We start from the raw sequence: 6,518 nt of genomic DNA on the forward strand, positions 1-6,518 counted from the left end.
TAAGGGTTGGTTACCCAGTTATGTTAATCAGAAACTTGCTTCCCCCTAAACAGTGCAACAGGACTCGCTTAACAATCAAGTCCCTACGCCCCACTTGATTGAGGCCACCATTGTGACAGAGTGTGGGAGGGGTGAAAATGTTTTCATTTCAAGGATGCAGCTTTATTCCTTGGGGTCAGACATGCCGTTTAACTTCTGCAGATCGCAGTTCCTGGTGAGACCTTGCTTTGCCATGTCCATCAACAAATCCCAAGGCCAAACACTATCAGTGGCAGGCATCCATTTGGGCTTTTCCATTCAATCAGGATAAAAAATTGATAAACCAATTCCTTATAGGATTTCCCACTAAAATTGGCTACACCCCATTTTCAACCATAACTTTTACCAATTTTGACATATTTTGTTCAAACTTGATGCCAGCATTACTTAGGACTCATGGGATCTTTGAATGCTTTAAGTTAAAAAAAAAAAAACAATTGATGAGTGGAAGTAATCGATACACCAATTCCTTATGGGATTTCCCAATCAAATTGCCTACAATCCATTTTCAGCCAAACATTTACCAATTTCAACGGATTTCACTCAAATTTGATGTCGGTGTCACTTATTTTGGTTTGAAATAAAGCGCTTGATCACTTAATAATCCTAACTTAATCCTGGGCAACGCTGGGCTATACTGCTAGTTATTATTAAGGCAGGAAGCTGGCAGAATCATTAGCACACTGGACTAAATGCTTAGTGGCATTTTGCTTGTTGCTATGTTCTGAGTTCAAATTCCACCAGGGTTGATAAATTAAGTACCAGTGAAACACTGGACTCAGTGTAATTGACTATCCTCCTCCCCCAAAATTTCAGGCTTTGTGCCTGTAGTAGAAAGGATTATTATTATTATTATTTTTGTTATACAAGGCAGTGAGCTGGCAGAATTGTTAACATGCTGGACTAAAATACTTAGCCACATTTCATTCGTCTTTATGTTCTGAGTTCAAATTCTGCTGAGGTCAACTTCGCTTTTCATCTTACCAGGGTTGATAAAATAAGTACCAGTTAAACACAGGGGCCAATGTAATCAACTTGTCCCCCAAAATTGGCAGCCTTGTGTCAAAATTTGAAATTTATGGTGATGATCCCTAAATGATGTGGTCGATTTAGCTTTTTGTTTTCCCATCAGGTGTTGTCTAATTTAACTTACAAGGGTGGATCAAAAAGTTCACAGAATTTTTTAATAGCATGTCAGAACACTTCACTGGGTGTTTACCCTGCTTTTAGTTACCTGCAATCAGTTTCATGGAAGCCTCTGTATTGTTCAGACCCTCTAAAAGAGAAGCTACTTTTTCGACCATGGAAAACATATTTTGAGGTAAGGTCGAATATCAAATTTTTGGTAAAACTCAAATGGAAAGGAACACAGATCATTGAGGCTTTGGAAAAAGTTTATGGAACTCGTGCTCCAAAAGAGACTACAGTCTACAAGTGGATTCAGCGATTCAAAGAAGGAAGAGATGACTTTGAAGACAATCCTTGCTCGGGAAGACCAGGAACCTCAAAAAAAATTATGCAAACATCGAGGCTGCTCGAAATTTAATTGAAAAAGATCGGCGAATAACTGTCAATCAGATAGCTACGTCCATAGACATTTCCTATGGTCGGCAAATTCAATTCTTCATGATAATTTGGGACTGAGCAAGCTTTCAGCACGATGGGTCCCAAAAGCGTTGCAGCTTGATCAACAAAATCTTCGAAGTGATCTCTCCTTAACATTATTGAACAAAATTGAAGCAGACGAAGAGCAATTTCTGGCGAAAATTATCACCGGAGATGAGACTTGGATTTACCAGTATGATCTTGAGTCCAAAAATCAGTCAGAGCAATGGCTCCCATGTGGATCTTCAGGACCCATCAAGTTCAGATCTCAAAAGTCGGCTCAAAAAGTGATGGCCACGGTTTTCTGGGATTCAGAGGGTGTGATACTGATAGATTACCTTGAAAATCAAAGAACAGTAACAGGAGTTTACTATGCTGAGGTTTTAAGGAAGCTAAAGGACGCTTTGATTAAAAAACGGAAAGGGAAACTTCATGGTTTCATCATGACAATGTACCAGCGCATTCTTCGAGGGTTGCGCAAGATGTCCTTCGAGAATTTTGATGGGAAGTGCTTCCTCACCCACCATATAGTCCCAATTTAGCTCCATCAGACTTCTTCCTTTTTCCAAAACTCAAAAAAATCGTCAAAGGAACCAATTTTAATGACATAGAAGCAAAACACTGTGCCACTACTTGGCTCTGAAAATATCCTCCAGAATTCTTTTAAAACGGACTTCGAACTTGGAAACATCGACTTGAGAAGTGCATTGACTTGAATGGCAACTATGTTGAGAAATAAGCTCACGTATATATGTTGTTTTTGTAAAATAAATTAATTTCTTAAAAATTCCGCGAACTTTTTGATCCACCCTCATATGTTTATTCTTGTGCTCAAAGAGTGTATCACCTACAACCAGGTTACTTTCTTCACAAATGTCTGTCAGGCGTTTGCCTTTGTGATCTGACCCGTTCCACACTGTCCTGTGATTCATTCTTTGTTTCCATTGTTGCTTCCAACTCTTGTGTTGAAATCTTCCATTAAAAATAGCGCATCATGTTTTGGTATGTTTTTCAATGTTGAACATAGTACATTGTAAAATTTATCTTTGTCCTCATCTTCAGAATCTTCAATGAGCGCATAAGACACTATAATAGATAATTTTGTATAGTGTGAGTTTAATCTGACATGTAGTAATTGTTCATTAATCAGAGTCCATTGAAGTAATGTATTTACATGTTTCTTTCCAATAATGAGAGTGACACCTTGCTGATGTGTCATCTTGTCTACCAGACCATATAATAGTTTCTCCAGAACTGGTTTTCTGCTTCCCTGGTCCATCTTGCTTTGGTTATTCCAAGTAGATCCAGGTGATAGTTGTTCATTTCATGTAGTACCTGTGCTAATTTTCCCTATTGAAAGAAGGTTCTCACATTCCAGCATCAAAATCTACAAAGAGTTTTGGGGGTCAGGAAGTCAGGCATCAGGCTGGATACTTCCTTTCAGCTTTGATCTCCAACCATCATAAAATCGTTCCTTTGCCCAAAGAAAAGGAGTTTGGGTTTTATTTTTATATCATTATTTCTTGTTACCGTTTCTGTAGTTTGTGATACTTTTACAGGATGGGGTGCTAGCCCTATGCCCAACCCTCCTCTTTCATCTGGGCTTGGGACTGGCGTAGGCAGAGTCTGTTTAATATAATGGACATATTTGATTTATTTGCTTTATTGGTAATGTTAGTAAGTAGAACAAGAGTAGTCCAAAAAACTTCCATTTATGTGACAACATTTTTAGTGCTTTCAGAATATGAATATGCACATCAGTTGTTATTTGCATATTGTTGTAAATAAGGTGGTTCTATATTTGGAAGCAGAGTTAAGGATTCTGTATTTAGATTCTTTTAAATTTGAAGTCTTTTGGTGGTGAATAATTGCAATTCTTTAGCTTCTAAGTCAATTCTGACCAAGCAGACTTAGCTACTATATCAAACATTATTCAAGCTGGTAGAGTTTGATTCAAGAAGAGTTTTGCAAAGAACTATTTTTATAACTGTTTTCAGTTGTCGATCTGCCACCATCTTCATATCTCTCTTTTCATGTGTGTTTCTCATTCTCTATATCTTTCTGTACTCTGCCGAAGAGAAAGAGAAAAAGATTAAAGTGAGATTGAAGCAGAAAGGAAAATAGAGTTTGATATCACACTAACATTTTAGAATCTTTTGTTGACTCACACTACCATACTTTCGCAACTTTCTGTGATTCCATTTTTTACCAATATCATTTCATTTCAACTTTCTATCTTTCTCCATCTCTCATCTTGACAAACTGCATGACATGGTTCAAAGGAGATTAGGTCACTATTTCTCAAAATTATGCTATACAATACTTTCCTGTGTGATAGCTAATATATATGTTTTATAGGTAATTGTTTCATAGTTTCTAAATACAAAGCAGACATATGTAAAGACAGTTTCATGTATAGTTTAGCAGTGGTACCCAGCAATGCCTGTTTTTTAAAGTTAGAACATACATATATACATAGGTACTTGTATATATACATAAGACATTTGTTGCATCAAAGTAACAGTCCACCAATGTCAAGATTTTATACATGCATAAGTCATGCATGCAAGGTGTGAAATCCTTATGAACCTGGTAACATTTCAACTAATTGTAATCATACAGTACTTTCTTCTACCCCTTTTCATCTTCTCACTTCTATTCTTAAGGGAGGGTGAGAAGTATGCTTGCACTCAGTAATCTCGAAAAGAATGTGGCATGGAAGTGCTACTTTGAAAGGTTATTAAACATTGAGAATATCTAGAAAAAAGGTCCTCAGAATGTGAATCCAACAGAACCAGCTATCCTTGTTGATAACAGTATGGTAGATGAGGTAATTAGGACTCCGTAAACAGGGAAAGTCCCTGGCCCTTCTGAAATTACTGTTAAGATGCTTAAAATATCTGACACAGTAAGATACAGGTTTGTCACCCATATAGTTAATCAGGTTATATAGGAAGTTGTCATATTCAATGACTGACATTGCATCATTATAGTTAGCTGTTACAGGGGTAAAGTAAATGCCTTAGATAGAAGCATTTACTGAAATATCAAACTGCTGGACTAAGTCGTGAAAGTTACAGAGAAAGCTATAGCCCAGTTAACAAGGAACAAAATTTGACTTGAGACACTGTTGGTTTTGTGGCTCTTATTGACTTGCCAGGATTCTAGTTAATTTGGCATTCATTGATCTGAAGGGTCCTCCACTCTGTGATATGAGATCTCTGGGGAAGCTAGGAGTAGATGAATTGATTGCAAAAGTGTTGTCTTTAAGATAAGAGTTAGCCATGATAACAGGGATGAATTTAGGCTACTGGTAGGAGTTAACCAGAATCAATTCTCAACTCCCTCCTATTCATCATTGTCCTCCAGACTATAATGGAAGAATTGCTGTGGTAGACAGGTCTTCTTCAGCACAGCGAATTGCCAATTATCTCTTCTGAGGGGTATAGTAGACAACATAATACTTTCATTCATCTGAAGCCTAATGTTCCAAAAGTCAAAGGGCCAAGGACATACAAGAAAAAAGGCAGCACAGGCTCCAATATCAGAGACAATGAAATGCCATGGAAACATAAGAGCAACGAGAAGTAAAACTTCAGTTTGAAACAACCAGGCAAGCCCACTTGAGGGAACAAAACACTTGAGCAGAAACAACAGAGATTGGAGTCTCAAGCCAGTAGAAAAGCCTGCTTCAGAAAACAAGTGTTGGAATTTAGACCTTTTCTTCCCAAAGAGTGATGATTAGCAGCCTTTAACTACAATCTGAAATATGGCCATTATGATAGATGCCTTATGAATACATTTGAGTACAGTAGAGACTGGGGTAAAAACCAAGTGACTGCTAGTATATATGTACAGACTAGGTGACTGCTAGTATATATGTTCATGAACAACAACTCACTCACTTGCTCTTTCTTGAATCAACAGCTAAGTTATTATTATTATTATTATTTAAATGTGACTGAGTCAATGAATCTAGGATTCCTCCATTTCTTTCAATATCTAGTTGCAAAGGCCACATGTAATTTGATTTCAATTTCAGCCAGACTCCTCCTCTCATTGCAAAATGGTTATGCAATAAATTTAATGATTAAAATGTACATGTATATTAATTTTGTATTAATATTTTAATGATAATAATAATTATTATTATTAAATTCTACAGCTTTTCTTCTGATCCCATCTAGCTATGTGGTGCGTAAACTTAGTTTTCACAAGGCCTGTGCTCAACATCCATTTTGCACACCCGTTGTGCCCACCTACCTTCCACCAACATTTTAATTCATATATTAACATTTTCACCTGGTAACTCATACATTTCCTGTGCTGTGTGTGTGACTACATATTTTCATTATATATCTTATGCCCTCATATAGGTGCCCTGATGAATGTCACATACAGTTAAAGGTACCTCATGTATAAATATTTAGGCATATACTTAAACTGGCCTATGTAACCACCCTATTTCATAGCCACTTGTTAGCTCTCGCTCTAGATGTTGGATGAGGTGGGGAAACTGATTTATTGTAATTCACTGAATGTACCAAAGCTCTATGCTAGCTGGTAAGTATTTTTGCTGCCACCATTCTCAAGTACTCAATCTCAAGGCTGCTACCATCAATGTTGGCACAATGAAAGGAAGGAATGGGGAGATGATTGAAGTGTTGGAGCAATGCCATGTTGTGTTTAGTGTGGAAGAAGTAAGATGGAGGGGAACTTCAGCTAGATTCCTCATGGGTAAGTGACAGAGATTCAAGGTGCATGGGGGCTATGGTTTTGGACCTTGAAATGAGGAGAGAACAAGACTGCTGGAGTTCTGTGATGCAAATGATCTGATGATCTACAACACTAACTTCAAAAAGCCAGCCAGCTAC

This window comes from Octopus sinensis, linkage group LG3 (genome assembly GCF_006345805.1).
Source record: "Octopus sinensis linkage group LG3, ASM634580v1, whole genome shotgun sequence".
NCBI classification, from domain to species: Eukaryota; Metazoa; Mollusca; class Cephalopoda; order Octopoda; family Octopodidae; genus Octopus; species Octopus sinensis.